The following is a 19,255-nucleotide window of genomic DNA, read 5'->3' as shown; positions in this document are numbered from 1 at the left end:
CGTAGGGGCTGCTCTGGTTGGCTTGCCCCAGGGCCATTTTCACTTCATCCCTGGCCCCAACCCAAATCTTCCCCTGGGGCTGATTTTTCAAGGAACATTTAGGAGGGTCTATCACAGAATGTGTATCTTGACTTAATCAAACCTTCTTCTTGGACACTTTAGGAGTAGGGATGCTGAGAACTTCATGGTGAACATGTTTGGCAGGTGAACATAGCATTTTGAAAGTTGTAATCACTTGTGGACTGCCAAAAACACAAATCAGTGGGTTATAGATCAAACCTGAACTGACCCTAGAAGCTAAAATAACTAAACTGAGGCTATCGTATTTTGGTCACATCATGAGACGACAAGAGTCACTAGAAAAGACAGCCATGCTAGCAGGAAAAGGGAAAGACCCAACAAAAGATGGATTGACTCTATAAAGGAAGCCACAGCCCTCAATTTGCAAGACCTGAGCAAGGCTGTCAAAGATACGACATTTTAGAGGACGTTGATTCATAGCGTCGCCATGAGTCAGAAGTGACTTGACGGCACTTCACACACACACACACACACACACACACACACACACACACACCACTTGTGAGCTGAGCTTTGGATCTCCTTGCCTCACATAATCCAACTTTAACCATGTGCCAGACAGTTTTGCAGTTGTACAGTGACTATGGTGGTGGAATTACATTTCCTTCTGCTTTAGGTATACATGAAGAAGAATATTTTATTGTTCAGGCATAAAATTCCCTACACATTTCTCAGTGAAGCTGGTTCAGGGGAATTGGGTGCCCTTCAGTGTTTTTACAGCAAGAATGCAAGATCAGAACTTGAAGAATAAAATATTCTTCTTCATTTACACCACTGGTTCTTTTGCCTGTTTTTACCTCTGTGATTGGTGTGTAGCCCTTCAGTTTTCTTCTGCTTTAGGTGAAATCAGTTATCCACCAGGGTTGTGGATAGTTTGGTTAGTTAAACTGAAATGCCTATAAACTTCATATATAGGGAAATATTATATATATATATATATATATATATATATATATATATATATATATATATATATATATATATATATATGCACACTCACAATATATAAGGTGCTATGCTCAGGTAGAAGGGCTAGCATCAGGCACAAATATATTCTTATGCACACATATGTAAAGGCAATACCTCCATGTATAAGGGGTAAAACATTATATTTAGGCTCAGATCCTCTACTGTGTAATCACTTAGTTAACATGAGCTGGCAACCCTCTCTATAAGGTGCCAGTGAACTCATCTTCACTAGCCTGGTACGGTTAGCCGCTCTAATGAGGCCTAAGCAAGTGATTTAAGACACCAGCCGTGTCAAGATTGGAATGTTGAGTTTCGTTTCCTCATTAGCAGATCAAGTGGCTATCTGTAATGCCTTCAGGCCACATTAATAGGGTATGCTAATCATCCTGTATACTTCTCTAATGTGTATTGGTCCTTTTGTTATACATAACCCTAATACCTGCCCTCTATTCTAAGTCTATAAAGGATGATGGCTTTCTTTGTTCTGGCGTGTGGACTGCCCTGCGCCTCATTAAGGGCATTCACACCCGTGTCTGTTTATTGGTCCAATAAAAGAATCGTTTACTCTGACAACCTCTCCTGAATTACTGTATTGGGAAAATTAAAGGTAATCCAGGCATTTCATTTTGGTGCCCAACGTGATTTAAGGGCTGGCCTAAAGGCCTCTGCCCGCTGAACTTTTATACCACCAATAAAAGTTTGGGAGTGGAATCTGCTTTTAGGATTCCCTGGCCTTCGGCCAGTGCTGGGGAAAATCATAATCCCTACGGGAGACCCTCGGTTTTCTAGTGTGCACCCAGTTTGTTTGCAGGGAGAGACCTTCGCAGCGCTCCCTTCGGGGGGGCTGACCCCACAAGAGCCCACTCGAACATCCGCCCCAAGAGGTTACAGCTGTGCTGTGTCCTGGAGAGGTTTGCACCTCTTTCTAGATGCAGGCATCCTTATTCCAGTGCAGTCTTCCTGGTGCACCCCCATTTTACCGGTGCAAAAGCCAAATGGCACCTGGCGTTTTGTGCAGGATTTGCGCGAAGTTAATCGCCGCATCCACCCCCTTCATCCCGTGCTAGCCAACCCATATACCCGCCTAACCACGCTGCAGTCTTCCCAAACGTGGTACACCTGTGTGGACCACGAGTGATTCCCCCTCTTCTGCTTTGAATGGCAGGACCCTCCACCCACCAATGGGGGGCACTATCTCCTTGCTTGGACAAGATTGCCAATGGGCTACCGAAATTCTCCCACAGTGCTCGCAGCCGCACTAACTGAGGATCTCAGCCACCTAGAAACCCCCGGCTGCACGTTGATTTCTTATGTTGATGACATCTTGCTGGCTTCTGACTCCCTAGAAACCCTCAGGGAATCGTCCATTGCCCTCCTCAATCATCTAGCTGCCTGTGGCTACAAAATCAGTAGAGACAAGGTTCAATGGCTTTCCCCCGAAGTTACCTATTTGGGATATATTTTGCATGAGGGCACTAGGCGCCTTCACACATCCTGGGTTCAGGCTGTCCTCAACCTGCCCGAACCCCGAAATGTCAAAGAAGTCAGGGCATTCCTTGGCATAACAGGTTATGCATGTGTCTGGATCACCTGCTTCTCCGTGTTAGTGCAGCCCCTCTATGATCTCACTAAGCAGGGACAGGCATGGGAATGGACACAAGTCCATCATGAAGCTTGGGACTCCCTTCGCTCAGCCCTGCTCCGATCTGTCGCCCTGGCTCTCCCTGATCCTCAAAGACCCTTCCTCCTCTTTGTGACCGAAAATGCAGGATGTGCAGTAGGACTTCTTGCCCAGACCCTCGCGTCTATTCCTCGCCCTGTTGCCTATCTCTCCAAGCGCCTCGATCCCGTTGCCCAAGGCTGGCCCCCATGTGTGCGCGCCATAGCAGCAACTGCCCTTTTGGTAGAAGAGGCTCAGAAAATCACCTTGGGGGGATCTTTAGAAGTCCACTGCCCCCACTCCATACGCACCCTTTTGGATCAGAAAGCCCCAGTCTGGGCTACAGCCAATCGTCTCTCCAAATACATGGCTCTGCTCATTGAACATGGCTCTGCTCATTGAACTCACTCTGAGCGATTGAACCCAGCCACCCTCTTCCCGAGCGCAGTCCGCTCCTGATGCTCCCATGACTGCATGGATGTTTTACAGGCTATGTGGGGGGGCACGATCTTAGCTGTGACCCTCTTCCAGACAGCGAGCTTGTCTTGTGGACTGATGGTTCTTCTTACATCCTAAACGGGAATCCCCACACAGGCTTTGCCATTGTAGACTCCTCCTTTCAACCTGTGTTTATGTTTGTCTGCCCTCCCACTGCTCAGCCCAAGCAGCTGAATTAGTCGCCCTCATTCAAGCTTGCCGCTTAGCCAGGAACAAGTCAGCCACCATATATCTTGACAGCCAGTACGCCTTCCTAGCAGCCCACTCCCATGCCGCCCTCTGGAGAGAGAGAGGCTTTTGCGGCTCTGATGGAAAACCCCTGAAAATGAAGCCCCTCCTTGAGGAACTAATGAATGTTCTTTGGCTGCCGTCCGCCCTTGCGGTTGTTCACTTCCCTGGCCACCAGGCTGACAGCTCTGAGGTCTCCCAAGGGAACCGTGCTGCGGACCACTGGGCAAAGAAAGCTGCCCTCCTTCCCCCCACCCCTAACCCTCTCTGCCCACTCGTCTTGGCTGATCCGTGTGAAACTGAATTGCTCCTGTACAGCAGTCAGGATGCACTAGAAAAGGGGGGAAGATGGCATCAGGGCTGGTGGGTGGTAGGTGATTGAATCCAGCTACCATCAGAAGGACTGTTTTCCGTAGTTCAGAGAGCCCACAAGGCAAGCCACATGGGAATAAAGGCCCTTACAGCTTGGCTCCAATCCCGGTACTGCAATCAAGGTTTGCGGGCCATAGCACAGCGAGTCGTTGGCACCTGCCCCGAATGTCTGCAAACCAACCCAAAGCCTCCTGTCCCCAAGGGACCCCAACTAGACTCAGAACAGCCAAGTACCCAGGGGAAGAATGGCAGGTTGACTTCGCTGAGATGCCCCAGCATGGCAGAAAGAACCATCTGTTAGTTTTTGTGGATCTTTTCTCCGTATGGCCAGAAGCGATCCCCACGGCTACCCAGGGATCAAAAGAGGTTGTCGCCGCCCTGCTGGATGTTCTATGTCCGAGATTTTCTCTCCCAAAGGTGTTAGAAAGCGATAATGGCCCCTTCATTTTGGAGGTCACACAAGCGGTTAGCACCTTCCTGGGCATACAGTGGTCCTTGCATTCAGCTTACCACCCACAGGCATCGGGCAAAGTTGAACGCATGAATCATACCCTCAAAACGCACATCTCCTAGTTGTGCCAAGAGACTTCTCTCCCCTGGACTAAGGTCCTGCCTCTTGCCCTAATATGCATTCGAAGTGCCCCAGGGGCCAGACGTGGGTTGTCCTTCTTTGAAATTTTGTATGGGAGACTGTTGCTTCTGTGTGTAAAGAGCCATATTGGGGGGGGGGAGAACTTGAGTATGTATTTGCAAAAGCTGGCCCAGGTCTTGTCTTCTATTCATAAGCAGGTGCTGGATGCCCTTCCCCCACAACCTGACCGGCCCCCATGTGCTTATGTGGGATCGTGGGTCCTGATCAAAGAACTCTGTCCAAGTCCAGAACAGCCCAGGTGGTCGCTGCCGAAGCAAGTTCTCCTGTCCATTCCAACTACAGTGAAGGTGGAAGGAATCAAGTCCTGGATCCATTGTTCCTGAGTGAAGTGCGTTCCTGACCCGAACATCACTTGGCAAGCTGAGCAGCTCGCTCCCCTGTGTCTGAAGATTGGCCGGAGACTTCAGAACTTTTCTGAATGAACTGGACTTATGAATTGGTGGGACTTTTGATTGGGCTTGGCTTTGCTCTTGTTTTTGCTGGTGTCAAAAACAGTGTATCTGTGGTGTTTCTTCTGAAGGTCAGTGTGCAGAAAGTGTTGTTGTTTACCATGAAAACCCTGCATGCTCAGGGGGGTCCTCTAGCTCCCCTCCTTATAGTGTTTTTTTGTAGCCCCGTGGCACTATTGCCTGCGTTCGATGTGTTCCCTCTACCTGCCGTCAATGCCATGAGTTCATAAAACAAGACGGCTACTCAGTTAAAGCTTTTCGTTTCTTCCCCAGTGTTAACTCCGCTTGCCTCCAACTCCCTGCTAAGACTTGCATGGAGGCTGGGAAGACTTATGTCATGGCCCCAAACCTAGGGTATTCCACTGGAAAGTGGGCTGGAGTGACTTGTCCAAGGGCCCCTTGGGTGTGTACCTCCCAAGTAAAGCAGCAAGATGTGAAAGGTACCCTTCCCAATCTGCCCTCTCCAGATCATAAGGCAATTGCCAGAGTCTTGTTGCCTCCTCCTCCTCCGAAGGACATCCCTACTCCCAAAGGTCCCTTAGTTTACCCCTCCCTGTATCGAGAGCTGGCAAGAACAGTTCGCATCCCAGACCCAGCCAGGAATTTGTTCATTGACTTGGGAGAAAGAATTGCTTCAGTGTTAAATGTCATTAATTGCTGGGTCTGTGGAGAGGCTATAGCTAGCACCGAATGGCCTTGGGAGGCCAATGAGGTCCCCCAGGCTTCTTTAGCCAAGTGGAACCGCCACCCCTCTTTTAACCCTGCAGCCAGACCACAGCCCTGGATGCTGCGAGCTCCAATTCTTGTGAGTCTCTGTGTGTCCCAAAGACAATCTGCCAAGTTCAACCACCCAGTGTAAGCCCTTGGCCCAATTGAACCAAAAACCACATCAGAGACAGTCAGGTCCAAAGAAGCTGGTTTTACTGGTCAAAATAGGTTAACAGAGCATAAAGAAAAGGGTGACAGCAATGAAGCCTGCTGGCTTGAACTTGGCAATATAAAAGCACAGAAAAGGCAAGAAATTACACATCACAAACAAAGCTGAGTTCCCAGAGCTTCAAACGGAGTTCAGTAGGCACAATAGTCCTTGAGTCTAGTCAGCGGGAAAGCGAAAGTAAACATCAACTGAGACACAGGCCTGACATTCTGCCCCCCTTAAGGCCCCCTCCCATCTTGCAAGGGGGACGGCTTATCCGGGTAGGCGGTGTGAAAGGCATTCAGTAAGTGTGGGGTGGAGACATCCTGTGCACGCACCCACTCATCGTAGGCAGGGGGGAAGTGTTTCCAGCAAATTAAATACTGCAGGGATCCATGCCGTATACGTGAATCTAGGATCTTTGACACTTCAAAATGCTCCTCCCCCCCACCATCACGGGCTGCTTGGGAGGCGGTTCTGGGTGCCATTCCGAGGAGGCGACATGAGGTTTAAGGAGGCTGACTTGGAAGACTGGGTGGATACGTCTCAGGGTTTGGGGGAGAGTCAGTTCCACAGTGACAGGGTTAACGATCCGGGCAATGGGATATGGTCCAATGTACTTGGCACTGAGTTTGTGGCAAGGTCGGGTGGATCGCAGGTTTTTTGTGGAAAGGTACACTAATTCACCAACCTGGAAATCCTTGCTGGGGGAACGATGCTTATCTGCCTGCACCTTGTATTTGCGCTTGGCTCTATCTAGGTTGCTCACCAGCCAGGGCCATGTGGTGCGGAGGGCATGCGCCCAAGAGGCTACATCGGGATCCCCCTCCCCCTCTGGTACTTCTATAGGGGTGATAGGACTGAAGTCCTGACCGTACACAGCATAGAAAGGGCTGAACCCTGTAGATTGATGGACAGCATTATTGTACGCATATTCTGCAAAAGGCAATAGTTCTACCCAGTCATCCTGGTGGTAATTGACATAACAATGTAAATAACATTCCAGTACAGCATTGACACGTTCAGTTTGTCCATCCATTTGGGGATGGTAGGCACTCAACAACTCCTGCTCCACCCCCACCAACTTGAGGAAAGCCTTCCAAAATTTAGCTACGAAACTACTTCCGCGGTCGCAGATTATCTTGCGCAGGAACGAATGAAGATGGAAAACATGGGACACAAAGAGGCGGGCCAACTTGGGGGCGGAGGGAATACCCGCACACGGAACCAAATGTACCTGTTTGGAAAATAAGTCAGTAATAACCCATAGTACAGTTTTGCCCCCACTAAGGGGGAGATCCGTCATGAAATCCATGGCAATTACTTCCCAGGGCTTGCTGGGAATTTCCAGCAGTTGCAGCAGTCCTGGGGGTTTGCCTTGAGATCGTTTGACTGTGGCACAGATAGGGCAGCTGCGAATGAAGGAGTCCACATCAGAACGCATTCCCCCCCCCACCAAAACTGTCTGCGCAACAAGTGAAGGGTTTTCAGGAACCCAAAGTGTCCCGCAGTTTTAGCTACATGGGCCAACTGCAGGATTTCTCTTCGAAGTATCCTAGGCACATATAGTTTTGAGTCTTTGTACCAACAACCACCTTGCTCAAGTACACCTTGGGGCAGGGTCTGGGCAGTGCGTTCAGCTAAGCACTGAGCCCGTAGGGAGTCCAGGAAGGAGTTGGAGAGGATCAACCCCCTCCTTTCACGGGAGAGGGTGAACCCAGAGCTGGTGGTGTTGGAGGGGGGGAGAAACTGGTTGCTGCGGGGCCCCAGATACAGTTGGCGCAAGGGGGGCTTGCGAGGGAGCCTGCTGGTTAGGGCTGGACACCTTGTCAGCCACTGCGCGATTCCCATGCTGGGATCGGGTTTGGGACTGGGTCTGCACGGCCAGCAAGGGCAGGGCTCCTCTTTGTGCCGGGGTAAATAAAGAGTCTGTTGGCCGATCACGTTTTACTGGGTATTGAGGCAACCTGGATAGGGCATCTGCAAGCACGTTCTGTTTCCCGGGCACAAGTTTAAGAACAAAACGGAATTGAGCAAAGAAGTCCTCCCAACGCTGTTGTTTTGCGGACAATTTGTGGGTCCCCGTGAGGGCAGCTAGATTTTTGTGATCGGTCCAGACTTCGAAGGGGACCCCGGATCCCTCCAGGAATTGCCTCCACAGAATAAGGGCATGGTGGACCGCAGATGCCTCCTTTTCCCAAATGGGCCAGTTTAATTGGGCATGCGCAAACTTTTTCGAGAAGTAGGCACAGGGGTGAAGGAGACCATCCGGTCCTCTCTGGAGAGGAGCCTCCCCCCATGGCTACGTCGGACGCATCGACTTGCACAATAAACATTTGGTTCGGATTTGGGTGCAGCAGCACAGGTTCAGAAGTGAAAAGCCGTTTGAGGGCTACAAAGGCGGATTGGCATTGATCAGTCCGCAGTATTTTGGCAGAGGGCAACATCACAGAAACCCCTTTACCCTTTGTTTTCAGGAGGTCAGTGATTGGCAGCGCTACTTGAGCGAAATTGGGAATGAAACTGCGATAGAAATTGGCAAAGCCCAAAAATTGCTGCACTTGCTTGCGGGTGGAGGGTGGAGTCCAGTCAAGTACCGCTTGGACCTTAGCGGGGTCCATGCTAAGACCACGATGAGAGATGATGTACCCCAAGAAAGTTATTTTTTCTTGGTGAAATTCGCATTTGGTCAGTTTTGCATAGAGCTGGTGGTTACGCTGACGTTGCAAAACTTCTCTGACCAGAGCAACATGTTCCTCCATGGTTTTTGAATAAATAAGAATGTCATCCAAATAAACTACCACGCCGCGGTATAGTAAATCATGGAGGATTTCGTTAATGAGTTGCATGAAGACCCCCGGGGGCCCTTTTAATCCGAAAGGCATCACAAGAAATTCATACATTCCAAAACAGCTAGAGAAGGTGGTGAGGGGTTCGTCCCCCTCACGGATACGGACGCGATAATAAGCGTCCACCAAGTCCAATTTGAAAAAAAACGCGTCCCTCCTGTAATTGTCCCAAAATATCTGAAATCAATGGTATGGGGTATGCGTTGGCTTGGGTAACTGCATTAAGCTTTCGGAAGTCAATGCATAAAAGCAGGTCACCCTCCTTTTTTCGGACAAAGAACGCCGGGGCAGAATTGGGAGCGTTCGATTGCCGAATGAACCCTCGCGCAAGATTTTTATCCAAAAAGTCACGTAACACAGCGCGTGCGGAAACGCTCATGGGGTAAATCTAGCTCTTAGTCAGTGTGCAGTCTTTTACCACCTCAATTGCACAGTCTGTGGTACAGTGGGGGGGGTAAGGCATCGCATTCTTTAACATCGAAGACATCTGCAAAGTCCCTGTATTCTTCGGGCAAAGGCGTTGGCGAGGAGGTGTCGGAGGTTAACGCCGGAGCGGGTGGAGGCACCACCGCGACTTCCTGTCGGTGCTGTTTGCAATTGGGATTGGTAAAGGTAATAGTGTCCATTTCCCAGTCTATATAGGGACTATGACCTTTAAGCCAATTAATCCCTAGGACAACTTCGAACCGGATGGGGGCTATGGTAAAGTCTATTTGATCCCAATGAGAACCAATACCCATCGCTACTCCCCGTGTGCAATGATCGACTGGTCCCCCATTAAAATGGCTCCCATCCATCTGGGCGAATTGGACGGGAGCTGGTAAAGCTTCGGACTTGACTTTTAAAGCTGCAAACGTGGCCTCACTAATTAAGGTGCGGCCGCAGCCAGAGTCAATAAGTGCCTTGACAGGAAATTGGGGACCCCCTTTATAGTGTTGCAACACTGCATCTACATAAACAGTGGTTTCCACTTCACTCACCTTGATGGGAGCTTTGGGTTTAGCAGGAGATTCTGCAGGGGTCTGTGGAGACGCTCCACTCACCACAGACCGAATCCGTTTTTTGACAGATAAAGAGGGGTTTCCAGGTTTAGAGCTGGAGCATGCCATTGATTATCCTCGTCAGAAGAAGGAGAGTTGTCCCCCATTGGGGCACTTGTAATCCGAGACCCTGCGGGGTCGTTTGATGCAGAAAGGTTAGCCGACTCCTCAACGTGAAGTGCAGAGAGTGTGGGTCATCCCGGCACTGCGCTGCGGGTGGCCACGGTGCCTCTGCGTTGAGGTCTCCCTCGAGCTCAGGGTGTTATGCTGGGGCGAGTGGTCTCCGGACGCTGAGGACAAGCCGCTGCAAAGTGGCCCAATTCCCCGCAAACAAGGCAAGCCCCCCTCTGGAACCTTGATTCGCGATCTAGAGGTGGCTGAGTAGGTTTATGTAGGCTGGAAAGCGGCGCTTTCGGTGGGGGTTTTTGGGCGCTCTTATCCCTGTTTCACTGTCGGACTAGGGAAATGAAATGTCGGTGGCTCTCAACCTCCTCAGCTAGCAAAATCCAATCTTCTAGGGTCTCGGGATCACCCTGCATTTACGACCAGTTCAGAATGTCAGGGTGTAAGGCTTCCCTGAAATAATGAATAAGGGTGGCCTCAGGCCAATCCACAATCTTGCTTGCCAGTCTCTGGAATTCATCTGCAAATTCCCGGACTGGAGAGGAACCCTGTCTGAGTTGTAATAGTTCTGCCTTGGCTCGTTCACCCATAAAGGGGTCCTCAAACCGTCTCCGCAAGGCAAGCATGAAATTGTTGAGGGAGTGGATAGATCGGGATCTAGTGTCAAATTGGAGGACCATCCAGTCAGCTGCCTTCCCCGTCAATAAAGAGGCTATGAAACAGACTCAGCTGTCCTCAGTGGGAAAGTATTGCCCCTGTTCCCTCATATAACTGTCCACTTGATGAAGAAAACAGGGTAGAGTTTCGAGTGAACCATCATATGTCGTCTTCAGCCAAGGTTGCTTCCATAGACCGGGTATAGGCTGACCCGGTAGCACGGGTGCTCCGGGAATTGGTGCAGCCGGGGCTCCCGGAACTAGGGGGAGAGCAGGTGGATGAGCGGGTACACCCGGCTGGGGGTGCACTGATGCTGCGGGTTGTTGAGCGACGATACCCAGCTGAACCGGGAGAACGGGCTGCGCTGGAGTCGTCAGCGCCTGCTGCAAGCGCTCGTTTTCCTGAAACAAGCGTTCCATTTGATCCTGGAGATGGTCTACCCGATCGTATAACTCCCGGTTTTGAGCTCGCAATAGGTGCACCTCTTCCTCAGGTCCACCTGTATGATGTGCTCGACTGGTCCGCAAACCCGAGGCCCAATGAGAGCCGGTGCCTTGCCCTCCGATACTCGTTTAGATCTTCAAGACTTGGATCAATTACTGGACGATGCCCGGTTGGCAACTGAGGATTTACAAATATTAACTGGACTTTTGGATAATCTTATTTCTCGAGAAACTCTCATCTTACTGGTGGCCCAAGTGAGGAGGTTCATCTCTTACGAGCCCAGAATCGGGAGCTCTCCGACCGTGTTGATCAACTCCAGGAACTAATGGAACGTATGCTTCAGGAGAACAGGCAATTACAACAAACCCTGATAGCTCAGAGACAGCCCGTTCCGATACCGGGTCAGGGGGTACCCGTACAGCCACCCCAACCACCCGCTAATGTGCCTACTCCACCCTTGCCTCCTGGAGCTCCTGTTGTTCCTCCGCCCGGACCACCCGTGCAACCGGGCCAACCTGCGCCCGGCCCTTGGAAGCAACTCAAATTGAGGACTACGTACGACGGATCTCTCGAGACTTTGCCTTGTTTCTTGCATCAAGTGGACAGTTATATGCGAGAACAAGGACAACTTTTCCCCACGGAAGATAGCCGGGTGCGTTACGTAGCTTCCCTTCTGACAGGTAAAGCGGCTGACTGGATGGTCCTCCAGTTTGACACCCGCTCTCGTGCTATTCGTTCCCTCAACAACTTCATGACTGCCCTGAGAAGGAGGTTTGAGGACCCCTTCCTGGGGGAAAGAGCCAAAACGGAACTCTTACAATTAAAACAAGGCTCTGCTACAGTTCGAGAATTTGCCGATGAATTTCAACGACTGGCAAGTAAAATTGTAGGTTGGCCCGAGACCACCCTGATCCATCATTTCAGGGAAGCCTTGCATCCTGACATTCTGAACTGGTCTTACATGCGGGGCGATCCCGATACCCTCGAAGACTGGATCCTATTAGCCGAGGAAGTGGAAAGCCGCCGACGCTTTATTTCTCTCGTCCGTCAAAAGCACAAGGAAAAAGGCACCCAAAAGCCTCAACCCAAGGCACCACTGCTCGTCCCACGAAATCCCCCACGTCCGCCCCAGGAACGTGAAGCCCGATTTCAGAGGGGTGCCTGTCTTACTTGCGGAGAAATGGGCCACTTTGCAGCCGTTTGCCCGCGCCGCCAGGAATTATTTCGTCCCAGCACGACAACCCGCGCCCGAGGTCGTCCACCACGCAGAGGCACCGCGGCCACCCGCAGCACAGCTCCGGGAAGACCCACACCCTCTGCACTCCATGCCGGGGACCCAGCCTCCCTGCCTACTACCAACCACCCCGCCGGGTCTCGGATTACAAGTGCCCCATTGGGGGACAACTTTCCCTCTTCGGATGAGGAAAATCCTTGGATTTCTCCAGCCTTAAACCTGGAATCTCCCCTCGACTTGTCAAAAAACGGCTCCGGTCTGTGGTGAATGGAGCGTCTCCACAGACCTCTCAGGATCTTCCTATCAAACCGAATGCTCCTACCAAAATCAAAGAAGTGGACTCCACCGTCTACGTGGATGCAGTTTTACAACACCTTAACGGTGGCCCACAACTCCCCGTCAAAGCACTAATTGACTCCGGTTGCTGTCGCACTCTCATAAGCGAAGCCACTTTTGCTGCACTCAGAGCCGACTCTGAGGCTTTACCCGCCCCCGTCCAATTTGCCCAAATGGACGGAAGCCATTTCCAGGGGGGTCCAGTTGATCACCGCACCATAGGGGTGGCAATGGGAATTGGTTCCCACTGGGAACAAATAGACTTCACTATAGCCCCTATCCGATTTGAAGTGGTCTTGGGAATTAACTGGATTAAAGGACATAGTCCCAGTATTGATTGGGAAACAAACACTATCTCCTTCGCTAGTCCCACCTGCGACCAGCATCGGCAGAACTTTGCTCTGCTATATCCGCCCGTTCCAGCATTAACCTCTACTGCCCCAGCACCACCGGTTCTACCTGCTGTATACCGGGACTTTGAAGATGTCTTCGACCTTAGGGAATGTGATGCCTTACCCCCCCACCGGGCCTCAGACTGTGCGATTGAAGTGGTAAAGGACTGCACATTAACCAAGAGTAAGATTTACCCTATGAGCGCTTCCGAGCGCACTGTCCTCTGGGACTTTTTGGACAAAAACCTCGCCAGAGGGTTCATTCGCCCTTCGAATGCCCCAAACTCGGCCCCCGCGTTTTTCGTCCGGAAAAAAGAGGGCGACCTTCGCCTGTGCATTGACTTCAGAAAGCTCAATGCGGTTACCCAGACCAACGCCTATCCTATCCCATTAATATCGGATATTTTGGGACAATTACAGGAAGGCCGTGTGTTCTCTAAATTAGACTTGGTGGAAGCTTACTACCGAGTCCGTATCCGCGAAGGGGATGAGCACCTCACTGCCTTCTCTAGCTGTTTCGGAATGTATGAATTCCTTGTGATGCCGTTCGGATTAAAAGGGGCCCCGGGGGTCTTCATGCAACTCATCAATGAAATCCTACATGACCTTCTATATCGTGGGGTGGTGGTCTATTTAGATGACATTCTCATTTATTCGAAAACTATGAACGAGCATGTGGCTCTGGTCCGGGAAGTTCTGCAACGCCTGCGTGACCATCAACTTTTCGCAAAACTAGCTAAGTGCGAATTTCATCAAAGCAAACTCACGTTTTTGGGATACATCATCTCCCACCAAGGTCTTCGCATGGACCCCGCCAAAGTCCAAGCCGTCCTCGATTGGACTCCCCCCACCAACCGTAAGCAAGTACAACAAATTCTAGGATTTGCAAACTTCTATCGGGGATTCATCCCTAACTTCGCCCAAGTGGCTCTACCCATTACGGACCTACTGAAAACTAAGGGAAAAGTAAGCTCGGCTGCCTTGCCCTCCAAGCCGCTTTTCTGGCCCTCAAACGCCTCTTCACTTCGGAGCCGGTGCTACGGCACCCAGACCCAAATCAAATGTTCATTGTGCAAGTCGATGCCTCCGATGTAGCCATGGGAGGGGCTCTCCTCCAGCAAGGACCGGATGGTCTTCTTCACCCTTGCGCTTACTTTTCAAAAAAATTTGCGCACGCTCAATTAAACTGGCCCATCTGGGAGAAAGAGGCCTCAGCAGTTCATCATGCACTGACTCTATGGCGGCAATTCTTGGAAGGGTCTAAAGTCCCCTTTGAGGTTTGGACCGATCACAAAAATCTAGCTGCCCTCACGGGGTCCCATAAGCTATCGGCGAAACAACAACGGTGGGCGGAGTTCTTTGCTCAGTTCCGTTTCACCCTGAAGCACGTCCCTGGGAAGCAAAACGTTCTCGCGGATGCCCTCTCCCGTTTACCACAATATCCGGTAAAACTCGAGAGACCCACCAACTCTCTGTTCACCCCTATGCAACGTGGGGCCCTACCTATGCTGGCTGTGCAAACTCGATCCCAGCATCAGCACGCCTTACCCAACTTACAAGCTCCGCCAGCCCAACCGGCTACCCAGCCGCCACCGCAACAGACCGGCGTTCCCGCCCTTCCTACCCCTCCGGCCGCTCAGCCGCCTGCAGTCTGCGCGCCGCCGCACGTAAGCACTAGCCCCATAACTGTTTCTAAGATCTCCATGGCCGACGGGGGGGCCCCCTCCAAAATCCCCATCTCCGAGTCCTTTTTAAATGTCCTTCGGGACCAGTGCCTTTTAGAACGCTCCGCTCATACCCTACCTCCTGGTGTTTTGGAACAGGGAGGGTCCTGGTACAAGGACTCGAAATTGTATGTACCCAAAGCTCTCCGGAAGGACATTTTACATTTAGCTCATGGAGCCAAAACAGCTGGGCACTTTGGGTTTCTGAAAACCCTTCACTTATTGCGCAGACAGTTCTGGTGGGGGGGAATGCGTTCCGACATTGACTCCTTCATCCGCAGCTGTCCCGTTTGTGCCGCTGCGAAACGATCGCAGGGCAAACCCCCGGGACTGCTACAACCTCTTGAAACGCCCAGCAAACCTTGGGAAGTGATTGCTATGGACTTTATGACTGATCTCCCTCTCAGTGGAGGTAAAACTGTGTTGTGGGTTGTTACTGATTTGTTTTCTAAACAAATACATTTGATTCCATGCGCAGGGATCCCCTCTGCTCAGAAACTGGCCCGCCTCTTCGTGACGCATATCTTTCGTTTACATTCGTTTCCGCGTAAGATAATTTGTGACCGCGGAAGTGGTTTCGTTTCTAAGTTTTGGAAAGCTTTCCTCAAGTTGGTGGGAGTGGAACAAGGGTTGTCTAGTGCATACCATCCTCAAACTGATGGTCAAACCGAACGTGTCAATGCTGTACTTGAATGTTATTTACGCTGTTATGTTAACTACCACCAGGATGACTGGGTGGAACTGTTACCTTTGGCAGAATATGCCTACAATAATGCCATGCATCAATCCACAGGTTTTAGCCCATTTTTTGCTGTGTATGGACAAGATTTCAGTCCTATTGCTCCTGCAGATGATGTAGAGGGGGAGGGGAACCCCGACATTGCCTCCTGGGCACACGCCCTCCGTACCACTTGGCCCTGGCTCATTAGCAACCTCGACCGGGCCAAGCGTAAATACAAAGCGCAAGCTGACAAACATCGCTCCCCCGGGGGTGATCTGCAAGTGGGTGCTTTGGTTTACCTTTCCACCAAAAACCTCCGTTCCACCCGTCCGTGCCATAAGCTCAGTGCTAAATTCATTAACCCTTTCCCCATCACCCGGGTCATAAACCCTGTCACGGTGGAACTGGCTCTCCCCAAGTCCTTGAGGCGTGTGCATCCTGTTTTCCACATTAGCCTCCTCAAACCCCATGTTGCTTCTCCACAGTGGCATCCGGATCCACCTCCTGCGCAACCCATCATGGTGGGGGGGGAGGAACACTTCGAAGTCTCCAAGATCCTTGACTCCCGTGTTCACCATGGCAACCTGCAGTATTTAGTCCGTTGGAAACATTTCCCCCCTGCCTATGACGAATGGGTGCGCGCACGGGATGTCTCCGCCCCCGACCTCGTCAACGCCTTTCACATTGCTTACCCGGATAAGCCAGCCCCCTTGCGAACTGGGAGGGGGCCTTGAGGGGAGCAGAATGTCAGGCTGCTATCTCGGTTTCGTTATTGCCTCTGTCTCTGCGCTGTACTGTCTGGCCCTCAAGGTCGCATACCTAGGCCTGGGAACTCAGCTCCTGGGAAACTGTATTCAGCCTATGCTTGTAATCTCCCGCCTTTTCAGCCTTATATTATCTCCCAGCTAGTGAGTCTCTCATAGCTGTCATTTTATTCGTTTGCACTGTATGCCTATTTGACCAGTAAAAGCCATCTGTTTGGACTCTATATGACTTTGTGGTGATTTCTGGTTCTGTGGGCCAAGGGCTGACATCTCCATACAAGTCCTCCTCATCAGACTCATCGGAGCCCCGAAGCCGTTCTGCGAGGCGACGCATGCGTTGGGTGGTGCGAGACGGAGCAAAAGCTGGAGAAAACGTTGGCCCCCACGAGGGGCCGGTTCGCCCGGTGTCTTTGGGGTGCACACCCGCCCGCGCCCGTTCTGCAGCCAACTGCTGCTCCCTTTCCCGCTCGGCCTTAGCTTTGGCCGCCGCCTCAGCTGCAGCAGCTGCCTCTCTGTCCGCGAGGGCTTGGGCAGCCTCGAGCTTCAGGACAGCAGCCGTGGTAACAAGTGGTAGAAGTTCCTTTTCCAATAGGGCAAGGAGCGGTTTAGACTCCCCGCCCAGGAGCGGTTGAACCTGGACCGCTATCGCGGGTGCCCCAGCTCCGAAAGTTGGGGTTAACAATTGTGATAGGTCGGCTACTGTGGTATCCTTAGGTAGTCCCACAAACAGTAGCGCCATTTGAACTGCGATCTGTTGAGCCTCTGCTTGACACTCAGCTGCATTCGGTACCAATGAAACACCTTCCGCTCCTGCCATGGCTCGGGATACGGCTGGGCGGATCGGGGCCGCGGACAAATCAGGAGAGGTCTCACAAACAATAAGCCTGTCTAACAAGTCCATTAGTAGTTGTAAATCCTCAGCCGCCAACTGAGCATCCTCCACCAACCGATCAAGGGCTTGGAGGTCTAAGCAGGCGTTGGCATCCTCAGCGTCGGACATCCAGGGGGCTGTCGCCAGAGAACGCCACTGGGCCTTTATTAATCCATGTAGGCGACAGACTTCTGTGCTGGTCCTCCGTAGCTAAGCTACAACGTCCCGTACGAGGTCAGGATCGTCTTCCAGGGTTCTCAGTCGGAACCCTCTACCCAGGGATCAGTTCCGGCGGGCCTGGATGGAACCACACAGGGCTCCAGTCACGAGTCACTCAGAGAGCGCTTTCTTCGCTCCCATCCGAGTGGCAGGCGAACCCTCCGGGGCTCCAGCCTGGCAGAAGATGAAGGATTGATTTATTGCTGTCACAATGTAAGCCCTTGGCCCAATTGAACCAAAAACCACATCAGAGACAGTCAGGTCCAAAGAAGCTGGTTTTACTGGTCAAAATAGGTTAACAGAGCATAAAGAAAAGGGTGACAGCAATGAAGCCTGCTGGCTTGAACTTGGCAATATAAAAGCACAGAAAAGGCAAGAGATTACACATCACAAACAAAGCTGAGTTCCCAGAGCTTCAAACGGAGTTCAGTAGGCACAACAGTCCTTGAGTCTGGTCAGTGGGAAAGCGAAAGTAAACATCAACTGAGACACAGGCCTGACACCCAGTTGGAAACACTCTGGGTACTTTCACCCTTGTGGCCAACGACCGCCACTCCTCTTGGTGGCCTCGACCTCTCAGCTTCTTTTTCGCAGCCACAAACAGGAGTGACAAATGTGCCCCGTTAATAACTCCCGGTTTTTGGGACTTCCGGGTCGGATGACCCCCCCACTGCAAGCGCGGCGTCACGCTCCTGCCGTCTGCTGCCCAGGGGCTCGAAATCAGCCCCTGCTACAAGTGGCAAGCAGCACCCCTCGGACCAAGAGGGGGTGCAGAATCGGGTGCCGGTGGCGGACCGTCATTAGAGCAAAGCCTGCCGAGAAAATGGCGGCTCTTGCTCTGACGGGCTTTGCTGAAGAACCGGCGCCATCTTAGGTGACAGCAGGAGAGAGTGAGGAGGGACCCGATACACAAGCAAGTTTTACAGCTAACTTTTCTTTTTGCTTTTAAAATTCTAAACTGGGGTGTGTGGCAGTGGATTTTCTGAAAAAAATAACTCTGATTCATCTATAATCTCATTTTGCTCTGTTTTAAGAAGTTTTGGCTTTTTGCCAGCTGAGTGACGCATTTTAAAAAAAACTTTTTCTGCATTGAAAGATTGGTAAAGCAAACAGAAACTGCTGGAAAGCAATCAAGTGACATGGAATATGCTTGCTGAGATGTCATAGTGATTGTCTTTTCTCTATAATGAATTGTTACATCTGAAATAACTTTGTTTTACATCATGAAATAGACGTTTTCTGCCCTCCCCCATCTCCTCCATTTGGATTACAATTGCTTCCTATTTCCTAGCCTCTCAATGGGAGAAAAGGAGAAGGACGCTAAGGACATTCTTAAAGATACAAAGTTGGTGGTACAGATTCCCCAAAGAAGAGCCTCGGTATCTCAAATCACGCCTAAACAGTCTCCAGTTGCAACAACATCTGTAACTACAAAGATGACTTCAAAAACCAAGCCTGAAGTGACACTGAATTCTTTATATGATCTTTTATCTAAGACTCATCAAGATGTTGCAGAAATGAAGCAGGAGCTATCCCAGAATACAATTACTACATCTCAGAACTCGGTTGCAATAGCTGCTTTTCAAGACACAATTTCATCCCTGTCAGACAAGATAGGGTTGAAACCAAGCTTAAAAAAACAACACAGGAAACTAAAGAAATTCAGAAGAAGGTGGATACCCTTGAGATGTCACTAACAGCTGTAAATGAAAGGGAAGAAAAGCAACAAGACCAAATAGCGATGATTGAATATAAGATTAAAGAATCCTCCCTGCGCATACGTGGATTGAAAGAAAAAGTTGAAGATCGTGACCTATGTGGATATCTGACAGTACTTCTGGCAGATTTTTTACAGGAACCTGAGGAAGTTATAGCGGGGATGATTGTGACAGCTTACAGAATAAATTCTGCATATGCAACCAGAAATAAAGTTCCGAGGGATTGCCTACTTTAACTACTTTCAAGGAGCCATCGAGATTTGATACTCAATACTCACTACAAGACTCCACTTAAAGTTGAAGATGAGTCTCTGCGACTGATGAAGGAAATACCTGCA

At 50.7% G+C, this 19,255-nt stretch overlaps 1 pseudogene; it reads right to left on the bottom strand.

Moving 5' to 3' along the window:
- Positions 1–10,653: 10,653 nt before the first annotated feature.
- The window catches only part of LOC130477015 (uncharacterized), a 69,161-nt pseudogene continuing 60,559 nt past the window's right edge, over positions 10,654–19,255 (bottom strand).

Source organism: Euleptes europaea, chromosome 1 (assembly GCF_029931775.1).
Source record: "Euleptes europaea isolate rEulEur1 chromosome 1, rEulEur1.hap1, whole genome shotgun sequence".
Taxonomy (NCBI): Eukaryota; Metazoa; Chordata; class Lepidosauria; order Squamata; family Sphaerodactylidae; genus Euleptes; species Euleptes europaea.
The sequence above is the reverse complement of the archived record's forward strand: the minus strand, read 5'-3'. Positions and strand labels throughout refer to the sequence as shown.